Source organism: Bufo gargarizans, chromosome 3 (assembly GCF_014858855.1).
Source record: "Bufo gargarizans isolate SCDJY-AF-19 chromosome 3, ASM1485885v1, whole genome shotgun sequence".
NCBI lineage: Eukaryota > Metazoa > Chordata > Amphibia > Anura > Bufonidae > Bufo > Bufo gargarizans.
Window position 1 is genome coordinate 117,036,977 of NC_058082.1, and position 24,061 is coordinate 117,061,037.

The following is a 24,061-nucleotide window of genomic DNA, read 5'->3' on the forward strand; positions in this document are numbered from 1 at the left end:
ACAGCAATACAGATTGGCTGCAACTTGAAGCGGACTTACACCACTTTTTCTGCAGACTAAGGCCCCATGCACACGGCCGTGTGCGGGCCGTGGAACCGCGGCCTGGATCCCTCCTGAGAGCAGGAGCGCACGGCGTCACTGGTTGCTATGACGCCGTGCGCTCCCTGCTGCCGACACAGTACAGTAATACACTGGTATAGATCATACCAGTGTATTACTGTACTGTGAAACACGGCCGTGTGCATGGGGCCTAAAGCTCAAAACCTGGTTTACCACTCATCCATCAATAAGGAAAGAATGTATTACCACTGAACTGAGATTAAGTGATTAAGACTTATTCAATAAGAGTGATTTTATTCCACCTGTATCGTCTCCAGCAATTGAATTGTTCATTGATGCAGTTATGAAAGATGTGACTGTTCTGAAATCTAATGCCAAAAAGCGATTTATACACCCCAATATGACACTGCTAGAGTGGCGCGCGGTTAATGAGTTGGTCCATGACCACACAGTCTCACCATTAAACCTGCCGATAAGGGTGGTGCGATTGTGGTCATGGACACTCAACAGTATATAGCAGAGGCAGATAGACAACTAGCTGATGAGACTGTCTACCAAAATTTACACACTGACCCTAGGTAGGATATAGAAAGAAAGATCCAAAGTTTGCTTCAGGAAGCTAAAAGATTTTCTCACAGTTGCACATCCGATGACACCTTTTCTCTACCTATTGCCAAAGATTCACAAGAACCTCGATACCCCCCCAGGGAGACCGATCGTCTCCTGGAGGGGATCTTTACTGTGCAACATATCTATCTTTTTAGATAGGGTGCTGCGCCAGTATGCTGTATCAGCCCAATCCTATATTCAGGATACCTCAGATTTCCTCAACAAATTGACTGACACCACAGTACCCTCTGATGTCATTTTAGCATCCCTTGACATTACTAGTCTATATACTTCAATTAGACATAGTTTTGGGATAGAGGTTGTGACTAAAGCCTTGACAAATTCCGCATTCTCTGCGAGGTGTCGGGACTTTATTTTACAGTTACTCCATACGGTGTTGACATGTAACTATTTTCTTTTTGGGGATTATTTTTATCTCCAGAGAAAGGGGACCGCCATGGGGTCCAATGTGGCCCCCACGTATGCCAACATGGCGGTCTCCTTCCTTGAGGAGACACACATCTATGTATTGCCCCACTTCCGACATGTTCTGAAGTGGTGGCGATACATAGATTATATTTTTCTTATTTGGACTGGATCTGAGGATCAACTCCTGGAATTTTTTAATTTTTTGAATACCATTGACACTGACATAAAGTTCACTTTAGAACATTTGAGTGAACAGATGCATTTTCTGGATACTCTAATTACAGTGGCAGACCATTCACTATCTACTAAACTTTATTGCAAGCCTACAGATCGGAACACACTGTTATGTTACAATAGTGCACATCCAAGAGCAATGATTAAATCTTTGCCCTTGAGTCAATACTTACGGGCTAAACGCATAGTGAGCATGGAAGATGAGCTAACAGGCACACTGAATCAGATGTCTCAGTTCTTTATTGATAGGGGTTTCCCTCCACCACTACTAGAGAAACACCTGAGAACCATACAGAATAGGCCACGTATTGAACTTCTCAAAAAGAACAATGGGAGCAAGAAACATACAAAGATAATTCCACTGGTCACCACGTACACAGAGGACAGTACATGCATTCGACAGATCATTTCGAGACACTGGCCCATTTTGAGAAGTGGACATGGGGAGATTGAAGAATTCCAACATCCTCCCCTCATGTCTTATAAACGAGCCAGGAACTTAAAGGACAAACTGATACATACGGATATTGGCCCACAAAAAGTATCTGGTCAAACGTTTTTACGCAGCCCAAAATTGGGGAGTTTCCACTGTTTGAACTGCGTAAACTGCTGATACATGCAGAAAGGCAGTTTTTTTTCTACATCCTGTGACACAGAAGAAATACCACATTAAACATTTTTTGACATGCGATTCCACATTTGTTGTGTCCATGCCAGAAGTTATATGTTGGGGAGACCTCTCTGGATTTTAAATCCAGAATAAACCAACATAGATACACCATCCGCAAAAAACGCATGGATCTCCCAGTCCCCAAACATTTTACGGACTTGGGCCACAAAGAAGGTGACCTAAAATGTATGGTATTAGATCATGTCCCCACTCCTAGGCGTGGCGGTAACAGACACACACTACAAAAAAAAATTGAGATTCGTTGGATCTCCAATTTAAACACATTGAGACCTCAGGGGTTAAATGTGGACTACAAACCTTGGCTATTGTCCTGAGTTGGCCTTATTTTGATTTTGATACTTTTTCCATTGGGAGTTATTGTTGGTGGCCCCTGTTGAATAAAAGGGTGATTTTAATATATATTTTTTGATCTCTTGCAGATATGTGATGAGGAATGGGATCTTCTGTAAAGAGGGAGCGGTGGAATGTGGGCCAACTGGATGGTTTTGGTTCCTGATTTTCAACATGAACAAACATGTATTGGGAACCAGGAGTACTTTATATAATTTTTATTATCAACAGTCTTCTCTTTTTGCTGTTTTTGTGAGTTATATTTTAGCTTTTTCTTATGTACACCTCTTGCATGAGAATCACTGTTTATAGTGAACATGATGGTGCCCGTCAAGCGTTTATGGTTTAGTAGCTATACAATAGCCTTATACTGCTCCAATTGGGTAGTGGGGTTCTGTGATATCGTGGATCGATTTGGATCCGATGGGAGGGCGAAGTATTTGACCTGATTAATATACTATGGATACTACCCCCGTAATCTAGAAGAAGTTACCCCCACTGGTCAGGTTGGACATCCAGGAATGGCGGCCCACTAACAGTGGTGGTGTTCCGACTAGATGTCGTGTGTAACCAGCACACGTCATACATGTTGGACCCCTCGTATGACTAGGGGGTTAATTCATAACATTGAGGTTATAGATTTTTCTTTTCTTTGATTATCATTTGTGCTTCATTGATCATCCTTACTTTGCGTGTGATCTGATAGGGACACTGATATCTGCTGATTCAGTTTCCCAACAGTACACATGCTGTCACCGCCAGACATCTGAGAAGCTCTGACAGACGTCCCTTACTGCATCACTTTGCGGTTTATACAACTTCCTGGAGTGTGTACATGCTGGATGCTACAACTGATGCTTCTACAGATAAGTCTGTTCATTCATTTGTGTTTTCCTGTTTGCTTGATCCTAGGTGACCCTGACTACCTCCGTATTAAGTGTAGGGAGCCGGTGGTCGTGTCCCCTCACTATTATAGGGTGTTCAGGAGTCATACAGTCGAGGCACGAGGGCATGCAATTTTCTATCATAAAGATCTTTGCATGGGCTGAGAAGACGGGGAGAGTTTCAGGGCTTGAATAGGGGTCACCCTTTTGTTTCTTAGTTTCGGATCAAGCCAGTCTGATCCTTATTTGTAACTTCTTGTTTTCTGTTACACCATCTGTGACATTTGCATACTATATGCGGTACTTCCGCTAGACTCTATATACTGTTTGAATATCAATGTCACACTGTGCAATATCGCCCCATATCCCTCAAACCTTGAATTGACCCCTCCCAGTTGATCTTAGTCATTAAACTATACGCTGACTGAGCCAACTGATAGGTTGGACGGAGTAACAGTGGATCTCATGCGATTGGCTATTATAATCACTATGGTGAATCATGTGGTCCACAAGCCTGTGGAACGCATGACGTTTCACCTTCCAGCTAGTTGCAATCACGTGAGGCAGGACATGTGATATGTGAGTTCCGATCACATGATCGGATACACGATCACGTGATCGCAATGTTTCAAAAAGTCCTTTGACATGCGCAGTAGACTGATCTGCACGCCGACATCCATGTTAACCACATCCAGCGCCCGCTCTAGGACCTTCCTCATCTAGATTCTTTTAAGGTACACCTGCACTGAGTTTTTTACAAAAGTATCCACAGATGTATTAAGTCACAATTAGGGTGATTATGTACATTTTATTAATTCATGATGGTTATGTACGTGCCTCAGGGCTCATATCACGATACTGTATTTTATGTAAACATTTTGCACGATGGGATTTGATGTATGCTGACATGATGTCCTTTTCACTTACATTTTGAGAAATTGGCTATTGATTGATGTATTTATGACTATTAGTGATTAAGTATGTAAAGCTGTATAAATATGCACATGCACTTCAATGTTGTCACTGCTTGAGAAAGATCCCAGGAAGCGTATCGAAACATTGCAGGTCTGGTGAATAAAGTTTTTTCTACTATTTTACACTTTGGAGGTGTCGTGGAATTTCTTCTGCCTATAAAAAAAAGTTAGTCAGAATATGGCGATGAAAAGAAAAAATATATATTTTTCAGAAGTGTTTTTTTCAGTATAAGGTTATCAGTATCTAATCGGTGGGGGTACGACACCTGGAACCCCCACAATCAGCTGTTTGAGAAGGCACCAGCGTTCCTGTGAGCTCCACTGCCTTCTTGCAGCTTAACAAGCACAGCGCCGTACAATGTATAGAGGCTATGCTTGGTATCGCGCTCAGCCCCATTGAAGTGAATGAGGGCTGAGCGCGATACCACAGTCACTATACAATGTACGGCGCTGTGCTTAGTGAGCTGAGAGAAGGCCGCCGCCTGATCCTGAGGAAAGGTCATCAGTATCAAAAACCCATAAAACCCCTTTAAAGGAGAGCATTGAGGGTGCAAAAAAGTTCTGTGGTAAACCAGACTTTGGTAGACAGGAAACTGTGTTACAACAGGCGATAGAGAAGTTTACAGCACTCCTAAAAGACTGCAAACATGCCCAATATATCAGAGATAAGCCTCATTCACACATCTGTGTCCCTGCTCAAATCCGTGAGCAGGTGATCAGTGATGTATCAGTAAAGCTGTCCGTGAAGGATCCGTGTTGGGTCCGCCTGTCTGTTTTTTTTTTTTTGGGCACAAGTTAGGGGAAAATGATTTTAATTTTTTCTCTTACAAAATCATTTTCCGCTAACTTGTGCCAAAAAATATAAAATATTCTAGGAACTCGCCATGCCCCTCACGGAATACCTTGGGGTGTCTTCTTTCCAAAATGGGGTCACATGTGGGGTATTTATACTGCCCTGGCATTTTAGGGGCCCTAAAGCGTGAGAAGAAGTCTGGAATCCAAATGCCTAAAAATGCCCTCCTAAAAGGTACTCATTGGAATTTGGGCCCCTTTGCGCATCTTGTCTGCAAAAAAGTGTCACACATGTGGTATTGCCGTACTCGGGAAAAGTAGGGCAATGTGTTTTGGGGTGTATTTTTATATATACCCATGCTGGGTAAGAGAAATATCTCTGTCAAATGACAACTTTGTATAAAAAAAAAAAGGGAAAAGTTGTCTTTTAGGCCTCATGCACACGGACGTTTTTTTTTGCGATCCGCAAAAACGGTTTCCATTGTTCCGTGATCCGTGTCTGTTTTTTCTTCCGTGGGTCTTCCTTGATTTTTGGAGGATCCACGGACATGAAAAATGAAAAAAAAAATCTAAGTCAAGTTTGCCTTTGAAATGATAGGAAAAAACGGACACGGATCACGGACGCGGATGACAATCTTGTGTGCATCCATGATTTTTCATGGACCCTTTGACTTGAATGGGTCCGTGAACCGTTGTCCGTGAAAAAAATAGGACAGCTCCTATTTTTTTCACGGACTGGAAACACGGATCACGGACGCGGATGCCAAACGGTGCATTTTCCGATTTTTTCCACGGACCCATTGAAAGTCAATGGGTCCGTGGAAAAAAACGGAAAGCGGAACAACGGCCGCGGATGCACACAACGGTCGTGTGCATGAGGCCTTAGAGAGATATCTCTCTCACCCAGCATGGGTATATGTAAAAATACACCCCAAAACACATTGCCCTACTTCTTCTGAGTACGGCGATACCACTATCTTTTTCACATACTGATGGTTTTTGGGAATAATTGGGGTGTAGACATGTACTTGATTGACCAGCACTGAATTGTACTAGAGCCACAGTGGGCTTCGTTACCCTTTATATTTGATTAAAGTTTTTGCTTTGCTTTTACCTTTCTGTCTGGCGGTGAATTATTGGTATTGCAGCCCAGCCCCATTCACTTAAATGAAAGCAGACGATTGTTCTAATCCTGTTCAATCATTACTGACATTCACAGTACTTCACCTTTACTCCCTTTAAAGATCCTCCTTCCTACGCTTCTCTCCTTACCACTTTTTTCCACATTTGTGTTAGATCCATATATACAGCATATTGACTCCTGCTTATTCGGTGGATTTCCAAAGGTTATGATTTGATATAGTTTATATGATTTGATATAGACTTTTTGCTGTGGTCTCCAACTTGTAGCCATCTTGCGGGTGCGGTACTGCATCTAGAGCATGCTGGGATTTGTCGTTTACAGAACAGCTGGTAAGCGACAGGTTAGGCATGGCTGACTTACAATACATGTATCAGTCTGTATTGCCTGCCTTATTAAAGGGGTTGTGCGTGATTTTGTAAGTGATGGTCTATCCTCAGAATCTGATCAGCAGGGGTCCAGCACCCTGCACCCCCACTGATCAGCTCCTCTGCAGCAGTTCTGGTGTCTGAAGTTGTCACAGCCGCTGCACAGCTCTGTCCACTGTGCAGTAGATGCAGCTGGTAACCCCAATGCTGCTGCCATTCACTTCAGTGGGAGCAGCCCTGCAGTAACCAGCTCCGTCCACTACACAATGCATGGCGCTGTGTAGTTTCAATGCTGACTTCTACCACCATTGCTACTGCCAGACAGATCGGCGAGAGGACGGGGCGTTGGACCCCTGCCAATCAGATAGTTATGGTCTATCCTGAGGATAGGATTTATGTTATTTCTTTTTTATGTAAAATATTGGGCAACTGGATCACGAAACCACTGTGTGAATAAATATATTCTTTTGAAACGCAAAACCTAGCAATCTGTGTGCCTCAATTTCCATTGCAAAAAAAATATCCTGAGGATAGATCATCACTTCTAAAATCCTGGACAGCCCATTTAAATCTATTTTTTGCTTCAAAACAACCAAGCATACATTTTACTGTCTTTAACAATAACTAACTCTGAATATGGCACTAACTGGACTCTGTCCTGTTTCCTGGTTCCCTTGTATTTGGAAAGTTATACATTGATGTATTATGATCATTGGGGGAAATTTAGCAAACGGGTGTAAAGTAGAAATGGCTTGGGTGGGTTTTCTCAGCTGTTTTTCTATTTTCTATTCTTTATATTTCCGTTTGTATCTCAATGGAAAATGTTAGAAGATGTATCACCTATGCTAATGTAATGTTTGTACCTGTCTGAATTTTTCGTGAACACAATAAAAATATGTAAAAAAAAAAAAAAAGATCTGTGAAAAATGAAAGGTGGAATCTGATTGGTTGCTATGGGCCATTAAGGGTGGGTTCACATCAGCGATACAATAATACAAGTCCCTCTGGTTCCCGTTATGCAAGACAGAAAACAAAGTCCTGTTATGCATATATTGCTTAATGCAATAAACGATGGTGGGATTCCCTCCACCTCTCACACGGAACTGCCTTTTCACAGCTCTTTTGGAAAATGAAAGGTGGAATCTGATTGGTTGCTATGGGAAACTAAGCCAGTTCTACTTTACATCAGTTTGATAAATCTCCCACATTTTGCTTAAAACTTCCATGGGGAGCATTTATTAAGACAGGCATATTTCACGCCGATCTGGTCCCTCTGTGCCGCCGAAGCAAGCACCATAATTTTATAGAGGTGCAGGCCTCTACATGCGTTTGGCGCTTCCTCCAGCAGGCCGTGCGACAAACTAAAATCTACACCAGCTCCCTTGCTGGCTTGATGTGTCAAGAGAAAGTGGCCTGTTGTTTAAAGCACATTTTTATGTTAAATGCATTTTTATATAATTTCTAATTTTCCACGTCAATATCTATATTTAAACAAAAATCCTAACATCCTACATTTTTCACACTGACCACTAATAATAATAGGCACCACTTCTTGGTTTGCACAGATCACTTTACTGCTGTTATCTCCTGATCATTGCAGCCTCATTACGGTATATTACATCTGTGTATGGACAACACAGAATCCACCATTCACAATAGGTGATATCACAGCTTATCTACTCCCTCCTGCCCTCTGCACAGGTCACAGAGCATGCCTAGAAACCTCTCCCATAGAACTCAACGAGGTCCCCTCCTGACCATTGTGCATATGGACCATGGGGCTGCCGTGAAGCAACTTTCCTAATGCTCTCTAAATGCTGTTAAGAACAGCTCAGGCAAGATGGCCGCCCCCATAATAATGTTCAGGAAATACAATAAAAACATCTGGAATTAGAAAATGAAAATATATTAGAAAAAAAGATAGGTGTTGCCATCTGGTTTTACCTGGTAAAAAAAAATCGGTGACACATTTCCTCTAAGCCATTTTCCATGCCAAGAACCGGCCACACCATGCCTTTTTTTTCTCCCCACATAGTTAACTCACAAATGGCGTGCGACAAAATTTGCAATGTATTTACGCCACAAAAGTGGGGTAAATAGATTAGTAAATCAGACTTTCCAAGTGTCCCTCTTTAGGGCCCAAGTCCATCTGTCCCTCTTTTCTACTTAAAGGAAACCTGTCATCAGCTTTATGCTGCCCATACTAACGGCAGAATAAAGTAGAGACAGGTGAGCTGATTTCAGAGGTCTGTAATTTATAAGTTAAAAGTAAGTGGTTGCCGAGAACCAACATCACAATCATTGCAGACTGGGCCTGGAAAAGAGTCATGGCCACCATTGAAGAGTCATGGTTATTCATGAATACCTGCTCTCCCTGCCCACCTGCTGATAATTGTAGTAAAGAAAATTCTGGGCAGGCGCATAATCACTGGTGCAAGTAGGTCTCTGTAGGTGAATCTTCTTTATTTGTATAACAAACGTATATACATAGAACAACGCGTTTCGGGGCTCAAAATGTCCCCTTCATCAGGTTAATAAGTACCGTAATCACAATGACTAGTATTAATCACAGGTTTATATAGATATAAAAAAAAAACGCCAAAAAACGAATGACCTGAGCGCTGCCCATAGGTAGGAGGGGCTAGCCCCAGGTATCATGGCATATAATGAAAAACAACCATTTACAATTATCAAAATGTATATAGTTATATACCAGATTTAGTTTGTTCATAAGATTATTAAAACGATGGGGGAAAAGTATAAAACTAATGAAAGTAAAATCCGGCTGGGAGAGAGAGGTCACGTGACCGCCTCATTGTGGTCATGTGATGGGGGCAGGCCGGCTCATGGGTTCACAGAGCGCTAGCGCATGCGCTCTGTACCCCTTTCTTCCTTCTAGAGGCAGCCCGGTCATGTGTCACCCCATTGCGGTCCCTCGTATCTGCTTGTAGATATCATTTTGGAACATGAAGGGGACATTTTGAGCCCAGAAACACGTTGTTCTATGTATATACGTTTGTTATACAAATAAAGAAGATTCACCTACAGAGACCTACTTGAACCAGTGATTTTGCGCCTGACCAGAATTTTCTTTACTACAAGCACCCTTTGGGGGATTGGGCATCCAATCCCAAAGATACTTCTTCTGCGGCTGCATCCCTGAATCCTAAAGGTCTATATATATATATATATATATATATATCTACAAGTCTACAATAGAGTTGTGTCTATTATTAGCACAACCCTAAAAGGTGAGCACCTTTATCTTTCAATCAATTTACTTTGTTTTGAACGTACTACCCTATTATGCGCCCCCACCCTCTTTTTATTTTCTCTATTCCCCTCGTGACCGAGTGGAATTTAGATTCGCCCGTGGTTTTTAAGACACCTGCTGATGACTGACAGTCTTCTACCTAGTTTTCTCCCTTTCTCTCTAGGAGAGAACTGACAATCATCAGCAGATGGTTGGGGAGAGCAGGAGATTATCAATAACCAGGACTCTTCTCAGGTAGATTTGACTCTTTTCCAGGCCCAGTCTGCAATGAATATGATGCTGGTTCTCGGCAACCACTGACTTTTAGCTCATGAGTGACACACCGCTGAGATCAGCATTTCTGTCACTATTTTATGCTGCCCTCAGTACGGTCAGCATCAAGTTGATGACAGGTTCACTTTAAATGTCCCTCTTTTAAACATCTGTATATTTGCCCCCCACCTTGTATATTATTTCATTATTTGATACAATTTGGATTTTAGAGATTTCTATATTCAGATAATTTTTGCGCTATTGTGCGCTAAGAAAACTATTAAAGGGGTATTCCCATCACAGACAATGGGGGCATATTACTAGTATATGCCTCCACCGAGAACGGAGCAGGGACGGTGATGGACGGCGCACACTGCGCATGTGTAGCCGCCCTCCATTAATTTCTATGGGGCTGTCGAAAATAGCCCCATGGAAATTAATGGGAGTGGTGGCCGCACAAGCATGATGTGCTCCTATTCACTTTTATGGAGAATAGACCACATGGCCAGACCACGGGAAACCCAGGGTCCTCGAGCCACCACTCTCCCCTTTCCATTCTAGGCACAGCTGCGGGTCCCAGAGGTGGGACCTGCACCTATCAGACAATGGGGGCATATCCTAGCGATATTCCACCATTGTCTGTGATGGGAATACACCCGGAGTTGTCCGGGTTCAGAGCTGAACATATCCCCATTTTCACCCAGGCACCCCCCCTGACTTGAGCATCGGAACAGTTCATGCTCCGATGCTCTCCTTTGCCCTGCGCTAAATCGCGCAGGGCAAAAGCATTTTCTAGAGTTCCGGTGACGTACCGGGCTCTCCATGGGGCTGCCAGGCAGAGGCTTCCGCCCAGCAGTGAGACCGATGACGTCACCGGCACTGTTGGGCGGGCTTGTAAAATGGATAGGGCAGCGCTAAAGCCCGCCCATCAGAGCCGGTGACGTCACCAAACACTGCTGGGTGGAACCCTCTGTCTGGCAGTGTGTTATTGTAAATAAAAGAGCCCTTGCCCTGCGCTGCCTGGGTGAAATTATGGGTATGTCCGGGTTCAGCTCTGAACCCAGACAACCCCTTTAAAGTGTATAAATATGCAGGGAAAATGAACCATAAAAGTCGCTCCTTGACCATTAAATAAGTTGGAGGTATGGTAAATGTCCCCCATAGAATAAGCTAGCAGCTGTAGAAGTTTATTGCACTCAGTTATGCGCTCTATATGACTTTTTGCTGCTGCATATCCTGCCATCTATCTAATATTTGAAATCTAAAGTATGCAGTTAGCCTTTTAAAGACTGTTTTATAGACCAATATATGATTAGTAAGGAATTGTACTGCATAAGTGTAGGAGCTTCTTACACATTTAGCTCGTATGTAGTATGACACACAAAAACAGGTTTGTGAGTTCAGCAGCCAATCCATTCACAACAGGCCCATACTTAATAACCTGGGCCATAAATGCTTACTGTTAAGGGCGTGCTCACCTGGATAAGGTTGGTAATATAATGCGTACTTTTACCCTGCAATAACTATGTTTACTTAAGCGCAGGGTACTTTGTTCCATTCTCCACAGTTGTATTAGCTTTTTGATCTGATTTGCTCATTGGCCTCTATGGACTTTCATCAAGAATATTTAGAATGCCATAATAGGTGTGTCATCACAAAAGACTCAACAAAAGTATAGCAAGGCCTTTCCGATATAACTGTGAGAGTAAATTGCCTATAAAGATCTCTCTGCTATTGGTGTTGAAACAGGCTACAGATTGTAGCTGTCAGGAGGCAGCAGCAATGCAGGCGGCAGGCTCGTCTGTGTGAGCTCGTCTGTGTATGAGCGACTGCGAGGATGATCCTGTCGTCTTAGACCGCACGCTTTAAGCCTGCATAGACGGGCAACCTTCTCCCTGCTAACAGTCTAATTACATTTTGTAGGTGCTTTTAGCATCAAAATGTTAGCACAAAGTATACTGCAAGTCTGAGCTCTTACATGGGGACTCCTGCTGTAGCATGTAAAGCATATCACTAGGATATGTCTCACTTGCTAAAGGGATCTCCTGAAAAGATCAATACTTTGCCTTTTTTTTTTACAAACCGCCACACCCGTCCAGTTAAAGGGCAGTGAATTGCAGCAGGGCTGAGTTGAGGCTCCTCTATAGAACTGGGATGGCCATGGCTGTATGCAGTTGACAATTTAGAAGGAAACTTCATACATATCTGTGCAAGTTCTTATTCATCCAGGTCATGGTATATCAGCAGTAATAAGTCAGAGAAACTGGACTTCTTGAATTTTGTCTTGGAGATGTTTCCCTAGTTATCTGACTGGCTCATACAAGAAATCGTCTGCATTATATACTGGTTCTAGTGTTGATCGAGCACCAAAGTGCTCGGGTGCTCTGGCCGAACACATCGGGATGCTCTGGTGCTCTGGCCGAACGAACGGGGATGCATCTTGGACTCCCAGGTCGCTGCTGGGAACCATGTTGTCCAAATAGTACGCCACTTTTACAGACTGACAATAATACGCACAAAAATAAATTTTAGAGGAAAAATTGTTAAGAAACATTCTTTCCTGTATATTTACTTGTATATAAAGTGCAAGTGCTGCAAAAAATTACAAGAAAGAGGCACTCCAATACAACCTGTATATCACATAATGGAGGGCATCATTCACATTGTGGTACAATAGTTCAAGTAGTGGGACTCCTACACTCATAAAGCCTATGCACTAAGTGAAAGGGCTGCCAAAAATTACAAGGAACTGGCATTCCAAAAGACCCTTTGTTACACATAAAGAAGGACATCATACACACCCTTGAAAAATTATGATTGATGGCCTGCTGGTGACCCTCAAAATCATTTGGAGCAAGGGCCTGCTGATCAGACCATCTAAAATATTAGGGGCGAGAGCCTGCTGCCGCATTGGTGACTCTAGATAACCTCTGGGTGATTGCACGTCCTCTTGATGGCGACGATCCATTCGCATGTCTGCCCTATCAACTTTTGATGTTCTTTTCTGCACCTACCATGGTGATCACGGGAAATGGGGGAATCAGGGTTCGATGCCGGAGAGGGAGCCTGAGAAACGGCTACCACATCCAAGGGAGGTCAGTGGCTGAAATTAGATTGGCTGTTGTTGCCTTGCCCCTTGGGCCAAGTTATTAAAGCACAAGCGTCCAAGGAAGGCAGCATGTGCGCGGCAATTACCCACTCCCGACTCAGGGAGGTAGTGACAATAAATAACAAGAGGCCCTGTTATTGGAATGAGTACACTTTCCGTTAACGAGGATCTATTGGAGGGCAAGTCTGGTGCCAGCAGCCGACTTGCTCCCGGCCTCCATAACGTTCACCAAGTGTGCCGTCATGGTGAGGATTGTGTTGACCAGACTCTTGGCTACTGAGACTGGACTTGTAGGTGAGGGCCTGCTGCCGCTTTATTGACTCTAGATAACTTCTAGGCAATCGCACGTCCCCATGACGGCGACGATCCATTTGGATGTCTGCCCTATCAACTTTGGAGCAATTTTTCAACAAGAACCTTCTGGTATTGCACCATTTTGCTTGTCCTCTCCACCAGAGGAATGAGAGATGAGAAGTTCTTTGTAGCAGGGGTCAAGAAGGGGGAACAACCAGTAATCGTGTTGTCTAAAATGCGTACTGATGTCCTCGCTCAGCTTTCCACCTTCCCAGGTTGGTTCAGTGACCTCATCGTCCACCACCTCCTCTTCCACTTCCTCACTCTGATCATCCTCTTGATTTGTTGACCTTACCACAACCTCAGTGATACTGTGTCTCATCCTCTTCACCAACCTCTTGAGACAGTAATTGCGGTTGACTCATTGGCAACTGTGTCTCATCATCATCCACCTCATAAAACACAAATTGCCGTTCCCCACAGTCATGTTCTTGTGAATGTGGATGCTCAAGAGGTTGGGAATCAGGGCACAAGATCTCATGTCCCTCTTCAAGCGTGCTTCGTGAGAGGGCCAAATCAAGTAATGGCGATGAAAAGAGCTCCTCGGAATTTCCGAGTGTGGGATCACTTGTTTGGCCAGACTCTTCATGGTGGGAGGTAGGAGCTCCTGGAAGAAGTCCCTTGTCCTGCGGGCATTATGTACTGTAGCGTTGTCCTGTTGAAAAACCCAGTCGTTACCACACAGACGAGGGCTCTCAGTCATGAGGAATGCTCTCTGCAACATCTGGACATAGCCAGCGGCCGTTTGACGCCCCTGCACTTCCTGAAGCTCCCATGTTCTACTGAAGGAAAAAGCGCCTGTTTTCTACCAGGCGCATAGAAAACATCTCAGGTGGTATCTGCTTGTCATGCCAGTAACGTTGGAAACTATCAAGACCATTTTTTCTCATCAGAGAATAAAACTTTCTTCCACCTTTGAATGTCCCATGTTTGATGCTCTCCTGCAAAGTCCAAACGAGCAGTTCCACTACTGCTACCAAGACTACCAACACAGCTATGCATGGGGTCTCCTGCCTCCGCCTGAACCTTCTCCTCATGGCAGTCCAAATGCTGACACTTCTCACACAGGTCATCAACAGGAAGACTATCTTGAGTACCTTTCAAGGCATGTGGTGTTATTTTGCCTCTTCTTAGGTAAAAAGAAGGTACCCCACTGGGAGGAAGCAGTGAAGACAGAGATGATGCAAATGAAAGGCTTTTCTGGTTCCAAGGCACAGCGTCAGACTTAAATGTGACCTCAACATCATCCTGCTTCCCATGGACAGATACAGTGGGAGTGAGAACCATGATACGTACTGCACATGAGCATCCAGATGTTCTCAATGTTCTGTGCTGTCCTACACTGTTTATCAGTTGTGAAATTGGTTCTTAAAGGGGTTGTCTGGCCTAAGAGCTGACTGCCCCTAACAGGTGGCCAATAATAAAATAATGCACTCACCTGTCCGCATCCTGCCATTCCAGCAATCTGGCTCTCTTCCTGGCCACTTCGGTTTCCCACCAGAGTGGAAGTGACTTGGCCCTGTAAGCACTGAAGCCAATCACTGGCCTCAGTGGTCACATGTCTAGATTAGCACGTCACTTCTAGGCAGTATAATATTAGTAAACAAGATTTTATTTTTTAACCATTAATGATAACCACTCAGATCTGGTAAAGTATTCAAATGTTCTGAAATTCGGTATATTATTTAGCAACCTACTAAAATTTGCATACGGAAATTAGCAATTGGTAGTCAATGAATTAATGGCTACTGGATATATTATCTTGGGTAACTAATGCCAGAAGAGATTAGAAAAACCAAAATGACAACATCAGAGGGGTTTTCAAGGTTTTTGCATGTTTTGAAATCTGAAACCAAGCCTGGTGTACCTGTTGAAAAAATCCCACTCACCTGCTACTTTGCTCTCTTCTGCTGTCTTCTGGTCTCTGTAAACTTCTGGATGGACAGGGTCATGTGCGTCACTGCAGCCAATGAATGCTGTTAATGGTGACGTGCCCCCAAACAGCACATCACTGCTGTGTCATGTGCCCCTTGGGGACACCATTACTATTGAAGCGAAGCCAGTCATTGGCTGCAATGGTGCACGTGACTTGTCAATCAAGAAATTTACAGACAGGGATCAAAAGATAGCAGAAGAGCGGTAGAGAGTAGGTGAGTATACATTTTTCCACAGGTACAGCAAGCCTGAAATTCAAATATGTGGAAAAACCTGGAAAACCACTTTAAAAGCAAGCTGTCAATTTTAGGCTCCATTCACACATCCGCAATTCCGTTCCCGAAAAAAAATAGAACATGCCCCAGTCTTGTCCGCAATTGAGGACAAAAATAGGCATATTCTATTAGTGCCGGCGCATTTTGCGGATCACACAGATGTGTGAATGGACCCTTACTATGCTGCCCTCTCTGTTGTCAGCAGCCTGTCACTCGTGTTTTAACCGTTTTAGAGAACTGTACGGCTCATGGTTAGCTCTGCCAGAGATTTCGATGATAGGGCAGTATAATAGAGCTGACATGTTCCCTTTAAGTCACTCCAGCTGGAGGATTTTGATATACATCTGAATCTGATGGCACTTATTACTGAAGTGTTTACCTCCCTTCTTTACCAGGCCAATTTTTCAGTTTTAGCAATGGGCCTATCTAAAGCCTCATTCACATGCCTTGGTCAGTGATTTTCATCAGTGATTGTGAGCCAAAACCAGGATTGGGGCCTCCACAGATATACAGTGGATATAAAAAGTCTACACACCCCTGTTAAAATGTCAGGTTTCTGTGATGTAAAAAAAATTAGACAAAGATAAATCATTTTAGATCTTTTTCCACCTTTAATGTGACCTATAAACTGTACAACTCAATTGAAAAACAAACTGAAATCTTTTAGGTAGAGGAAAGAAAAAATATAAAAATAAAATAATATGGTTGCATAAGTGTGCCCACCCTTAAACTAATACTTTGTTAAAGCACCTTTGATTTTACTAAAGCACTCAGTCTTTTGGGGTAGGAGTCTATCAGCATGGCACATTTTGATTAGATTTGCCCACTCTTCTTTGCAAAAACACTCCAAATCTGTCAGATTGCGAGGGCATCTCATGTGCACAGTCCTCTTCAGATCACCCCACAGATTTCCAATCGGATTCAGGTCTGGGCTCTGGCTGGGCCATTCCAAAACTTTAATCTTCTTCTGGTGAAGCCATTCCTTTGTTGATTTGGATGTATGCTTTGGGTCGTTGTCATGCTGAAAGAGGAAGCTCCCTTCATATTCAGCTTTCTAGCAGAAGCCTGAAGGTTTTGTGCCAATATTGACTGGTATTTGGAACTGTTCATAATTCCCTCTAGCTTAACTAAGGCCCCATTTCAGCTAATGAAAAACAGCCCCATAGAATGATGCTGCCACCACCATGCTTCACTGTGGGTATGGTGTTCTTTTGGTGATGTGCAGTGTTGTTTTTGCGCCAAACATTTCTTTTGGAATTATGGCCAAAAAGTTCAACCTTGGTTTCATCAGACCATAACACTTTTTCCCACATGCTTTTGGGAGACTTCAGATGTGTTTTTGCAAAATGTAGCCTGGCTTGGATGTTTTTCTTCATAAGAAAAGGCTTTCGTCTTGCCACTCTACCCCATAGCCCAGACATATGAAGAATACGGGAGGTTGTTGTCACATGTACCACACAGCCAGTACTTGCCAGATATTCCTACAGGTCCTTTAATGTTGCTGTAGGCCTCTTGGTAGCCTCCCAGACCAGTTTCCTTCTCGTCTTTTCATCAACTTTGGAGGGACGTCCAGTTCTTGGTAATGTCACTGTTGTGCCATATTTTCTCCAATTGATGATGACTGTCTTCACTGTGTTCCATGGTATATCTAATGCCTTGGAAATTCTTTTGTACCCTTCTCCTGACTGATACCTTTTAACAATGAGATCCCTCTGATTTTTTGGAAGCTCTCTGTGGACCATGGATTTTGCTGTGGGATGCGACTAAGAAAATTTCAGGAAAGACCAACTAGAGCAGCTGAACTTTATTTGGGGTTAATCAGAGGCACTTTAAATGATGGCAAGTGTATGCTGACTCCTATTTAACATGATTTTGATTGTGATTGCTTAATTCTGAACACAGCTACATCCCCAGTTATAATATGCAACCATATTATTATTTTTTTTTTTTGTTTTCTTCCCTCCACCTAAAAGATTTAAGTTTGTTTTTCAATTGAGTGGTACAGTTTATAGGTCACATTAAAGGTGGAAAAAGTTCTGAAATTATTTATCTTTGTCTAGTTTTTTGATATCACAGAAACCTGACATTTTAACAGGGGTGTGTAGACTTTTTATATTCACTGTAAGTTATAAGGGAAAGATCTGCACCTGTTCTGTGTTAAGAGCCGCACCTGATTTTGGATGGAAATCACTGATAGAAATTAGGGATGAGCGAATCGACTTTGGATGAAACATCCGAAGTCGATTCGCATAAAACTTTGTTTCAATACTGTACGGAGCTCATCCCTAATGGAAATCACTGACCACTGACGTGTGAATGATGCATAACTGCAAATAACTAATTAATTTCTACTTCATATATTTTATATTTTACACTGGACATCTTTCTTTTGTGTCATTAGATGACGGATATATATTTTTTTTATAGTTAAGAAAAAACTGAAAATTATGAAAAAAAAATATATTTTTCCTCTCATCATTTTTTTTCAGTTACAACAGATTTCAAGACAAAACACTTCTAAAAGCATTATCGTATGTTTGTACCGTGAAAAGGGATGCCATTTGTGTAATTTACTGGCTGGGCATATTGTTTTTTTGGCAGCCTAGTTTTCTGTTGCTGGTTCTATGGCACCGTACTTCCAGTATAGATGTAATACAACGACAAAATACTAGAAACTTCTTCAAAATGACTATATTTTATGTTGACCATCTCTAAGGTATTCATCAAATTAGGAAATTTTTTAAGCTTTTTGCTTTTTTTTCTGTGGGTGTGTGTGCGTAGTCGGCTATACTATTGCTAAAACTAGTAACTATACTATAGCTATACATTTTCTTTTTTAATTTTCTTTATTTCCTATAGCCCTATAAAATCGGTCTCCGCCCATGTCCTGTTTGCTGAGCATAGGGAGAGATGTGACAAGTGCTCATGCGCTAGGGACAGTGTTGCTGCACTGTGCTAATAGGACAATATTGGAGAGGGAGAGTGCAGCGAGACTGTAGGGAGAGTGTATCACCATGTGCATCGCTGTGCTGCGTACCGACATTCAGAGTTGATACTTCATTTTAAGTGTGCAACCCCGCCGAAACGTGCGTCGAGGTTGGCGCCATCCTGGAGGAGACACAGCATGGGTAAACATTCTTTGTCCTTTTGATTGTAATGAATTTGGTTTGCACTTGAACTTGAACTTTAATGAAATCATGTTTATATTGATGGGCGATTTGTGAACGTGTTATCTGCTGTGGTTTCCCTCCAGTTGATGCCGCCTTCTTTTTCCCTGCATCTATGTCTTTTAATCATGTTTGTAAGTCATATGCAATTCATGTAATAAAGTGATATTTATTTATAAGCGGTCTGGCAATTTTTTGTAGGTTTTTGTTATGGTGTGTGCCACAGGCTTATACTGGTAACTACTTTTATTAGTACAGGATTCTTTGATTGGGGAATATATGGGGTATTACAGCCTGATGCAGCAACCGCTGCATCTCCCACAGGGCCGCAGCCGCTCTCCAGCAGTCAGGGCATGTCAACGTCAGCAGAAGGAAGCTGTCATTCCTTCCCATTGACCTCAATGTCATCTATTGCTCCTGATGCTCCTCCTCCTCGTCACTTGTTTCAACAGCAATCATTTACCGAGGTGACAATAGTATGTGCGCACTCAACCAACAACGGTGCAGAAGCTGAAAGCACACCTGGTCAAGTTGCCGGTGCAACAGTCCCTCCGTTTCAATGTAGTTGACTCTGCACATTTCATAGAACTGATGGCTTGTGCCCAGCCAAGCTGCAGAGCTTTTTTCAAAAAAAGTTGTACCAGCTCTGCAAACATACATTGAGTAGAAGGTGGGCCATCCCTTGGGCCTCTCAGTGTCTTGTACAGTTCACGCCAGCACTGATGTATGAAGTTGCTACTATGGTCAAGGACAATATATGTGATTCACAGCCCGCTGAGTAAATGTGGTTCCGGCCCAGGCACACCAGCAACTTGGCAAGCTGATGGCAATGCCACCTTCGAGTTGTAATGCTGGGATTTCTGCCCCAATGTCCTCCTCTGCTTTCTCAACCTCCACCTTGCCCTCACCCACCCTTCTAGGCACAGTTTACAGTGGTCCTCCAGCATATCACCTATGCAAAGCAAGACATTGTCACGTAGTTCGGCACCTTAACCCTTGTGAACGGAGCCATACCAGGGAGGAACTGCTCGGTGTCATCAATAAAGAAATCGAATACTGGCTGTCTCCTCACCAACTGGAGATTAGTGTTTTGCACGAATATTCGAATACCAAATATTAATCATGAATATCGGCACTTCGAGACTTCGCGAATATTTAGACTATAGTGATATATATTCGTAATTTCGAATATTCTAGATTTTTTTTTTTCATCGGTAACCTCCCTTCTTGCTTGTGGGCCAATGAGAAGGCTGCAATGTCTTTGTCTGAGCTTAGCAACATCCCTAGCAACCAATAGGAAAGCTGCATTTTCTGTAGTTTTTTGCAGTTCTGAGAGAGAGAGAGCAGTGACATTGCTGTGCACTGTGCTTTCACCTGGATCCTATTCCTTATCCAATTACATTAGATAGTTAGTTAGCTCAGATATATATATAATACAGATAGTTAGTGTAGGTTAGATAGTGATATAGTGTAGCTGATAGGTTCTGCTGTCCATACATACATGCTACAGACATAGTGTTGTTATGTCACAAGTTCACAACAATACTTAGTGCACCAATCAGTAATATGTAGTCAGACCTGTTAAAATGTGAAGTTGCACGTATTGCGACAAAATATTCTCATTATTAGTGCTGATTTCGCAATCGCAAATATATTGGAGCACTTTATCTGCATATAAAGCCATTTTTAATGTTCTGCCGTGCCAACCATTTTCTCCAGTCTCAGAAAACTTCTGCAGCTTGAAAAATGTAGCTATAGTGAACCACGCCTGTATTTCACACGCATTACGCGAATATTACATTGCCGAATATTCTACCAAATGTTCACGAAATATCGCAAATTCGAATTTTGCCCCTGCCGCTCACCACTACTGGAGATAGGAACTATGGTTATTGATAACAGAAGAACATTTTGTCTGCGTTGCGTCAGGGAGAGCTGACCCATGCACCCTGCATGGCGCACATCTTCAATCTCGTTGTCACCCGGTTCCTCAAGTCTTCCATTGAACTGCAAGAGCTGATGTTCAGGAAACTGCATGCACTTCAGCCACTCTTACTGTGCAAAACACACCCTTCTTGAGCTGCAAAGGCAAAAAGCTCTTCCCCAACATTGCCTGATATGCGACATTTCCACCCGTTGGAACTCCATGCCCCATACATTAGATGCCTGTACAAGCAGAGAAACAGGTTATGGATTTATTTTATGCAACAGACAGGTCTACTCCCTGGTGTAACTTCCACGTTAGCCAGTAGCAGCTCATGCGTGTCATCTGCCGTTTGTTCAGGCCCTTTTAGATGGCCACTTTATTTGTCAGTTGGCAGAACTGCGGGATGAATGATGTCATTTCACTCCTTCACATCCTGGAGGGGATGCTGATAAATCTGATGGGCGAGGGGACAGAAGACATGATGCCTACATCTCACGGCCACCTGAGTCCTGAGAAGGATGAACTTGCAGAGGAGGAGGAGGAGGACATGGAGGAGGACATAAATGCCCAGGAATTTTATACACAACTAGGTGGTTTATCTACCCAAGTGACAGTAGAAGAGCAGGAGGAGCATGAGGAGCTGGAAGGTGATGACGAAGATGACAGAATGTGGCAGTATGCAGTGGAGATGGAGACAGGGAGGCCCTCCGAGCACAAATGGCCAGATGCATGCTTTCTTGTTTGTGTAGTGACAGCCGCATTGTCAGGATTTGGCAGAGGGATGACTACTGTCTATCCATATTGTTAGATTCTCGCTACTGGTCAACAATGGGGGCATTTTTCTAGACCTTCTGAGAGGGATGCACAAATGGACTACTGTGTGAGACATGCTGTGTAATCGGTTGGTCGCTACCTGCGTCTTTATGAAGGTGTGACCGGGGGGAGGGGGGACCCTCTGTGCTCATACTCCACTGCCATTGCTGGTGTGGGGGGGGGGGGGGGGGGCGGTGCAGGAGCAGCTCCAGCTCCATAAGCAGCAAATTAAGTCTGAAGTCTCTGACCAGCAGCAGCAGGACATGCAGACATCCAGACATTAGTGCCTGATCATTCTGCCACTAATAATAATGTAGTGTGCTGGCACACCAGAATATTCTGCAAAATGGACTGTTACTTTAAGCCTCCTGCTCCATCCATAAAAAATGCGGATGGACCGAAAATATGGACCTCATGGACCGAAAATATGGTTGTTTGAATGCACCCTAAGGCCTCTTGCACACAAACTTTTTTTTTCCGTTTCCGTTCCGTTCCGTTTTTTGCTTTCCGTATACGGACTGTATACAGAACCATTCATTTCATTGGATCCGCAAAGAAAAAACGGAAGGTACTCCGTATGCCTTCTGTTTACGTATTTCCATTTTTACGTTCCGTTCAAAGATAGAACAGGTCCTATTATTGTCCGCATAAGGGACAAGGACTGGCTGGCAAAATTTCCAGTTCTCAACCTGATTAGATTCTTGTAGGATGAGGTTCACTGTAAAGTCAGGGAACAATTCCCTAAAATCTGGATGCCGATCACAGTTGTGGTTTAGGATTTCCCAAATCCTTAAAAAAAATGACCACTATCTCTCTACAGATGTAGCAGGCTATATAGCTGGAGATGTCTCTCTTCCTCTGTACACATGTTGTAGGACGGACACACCTTTTGGTTTCTTGAAGCGGTTTTGGAAGCCAAAACCAGGAGGTAATTCAAAAAAGAGAAGAAGTTCTATCTGTCTTTAATACTTTCTCTCCTTTTATGATCCACTCCTGCTTTTGTCTTCAAAAACTGCAGGCAGAAACCTGACCGTGTGGCCGTACTCTAAGACAGTACAATCTGCTTTATAAAAGCCTCTACACATTGGGTTCCTGCTGCTTCTCTTTGCAGTGCTGCGTTCTCTCAGGTAGGGGGTGATCCAGCGTCAGCTACTTGAGGAAATAGGTGTGGTGACTGAAGGGCTGTGCTCAGATCTAAGTGCTGCCAGCCACTAACCACAGTGACCAGACACCATGGACAGCTCCCGGTGAGCACACCTAAAGGGATTCTGCTCTAACAACCTGGTCTTCAAGGCTCCTGGAGTCTTCTTCTTGATAAAGAGGCTCCTACTTAACCAGCACTGCCTGCAAACACACATTTCTCTCTGGTAGCCAGGTAAGTGCACGTTTGCTGTAATCCTTCACAAACTAACTGAAAAGGGTCCATAGTTCAAGTAGAAAAGTGAGATGACTTCCTCCTTCTGGTAACACCAACTGTGCAAGTTAGACTTTCTTACATTGCCCAATATACGGACTGAAAAATCGTTAAATCTTTATTATAGCGTTGATGTGTATTACATCCAGATTACTTTATAAAGGACGGTGTCCAAAATGTCTAATGTTACACATTGTCAGGCATTACTTAGTATACAGTACTTTAAAGCGCAAATGCGGCAGAGCTGAGTTTGTCACGTGGCAAAGCTGATCATGACACCATGCTTTAGATTATCATGCAAAGTGGTGCCATCCTTAAAGAATCAAATGTCAAATTTAGCTCTGCTACGTCTACTATCTATATATCCATTCATCTATCTATCTATCTATCTATCTATCTATCTATCTATCTATCTTTCTATCTATCTAATCTTTTCAGTGTCTGTACACATTTGACCCAGTTCTTCTATGTATACAATCACACTCCTGGAAAACCCCTTTAACTGCTGTAGTTGATATATAATTATTATATATTCCTGTGTATATATATATATATATATATATATATATATATATAATTTTATTAATTCCAGTTCCTGTTATTATGTTAGTGGTAAAGGAATATATAGCATTCAGTCTGGCTAACATATCTCTACATTTGAACTTTACTATAGTAAAATGGCACCAGCTACGTTGATTTACAGGATGTGTACTTTATATTTCTAAACCCTTTCTTTGCTGCAGACCCACATCATTAGTGGTAGGTGACAGCTATGATATACAGCTGACACCTTGCTTACATACCATGGTCAATGGCCTCTGCAGCATCTAAGTGGTTTAACAGTTGGGCTGTCAGCCTCATCTACACCCGTGCAATGGAATAATGGGGTGCTAGTGGGTTGGCATGGCATCTGGGAGCCTAATAAAGACCTGGTATGCCATCTGTGTACACCTATTTAGGTTGTGCCAGATGCAGTGCCTCACATGATGCCTGTCAGAGTTACACTGACAAGCATAATACACTGGAATG

General features: G+C 42.9%; 1 protein-coding gene across 1 annotated transcript in view; it reads left to right on the plus strand.

Annotated features, from left to right (window-relative positions):
* Positions 1–22,863: 22,863 nt before the first annotated feature.
* MYO1A (myosin IA) overlaps positions 22,864–24,061 on the plus strand; it is a 116,783-nt gene continuing 115,585 nt past the window's right edge. The window contains exon 1 of the mRNA XM_044285315.1: positions 22,864–22,993. The gene's annotated coding sequence lies outside the window, so the exon portion shown is untranslated. The remainder of the gene's footprint in view (positions 22,994–24,061) is intronic.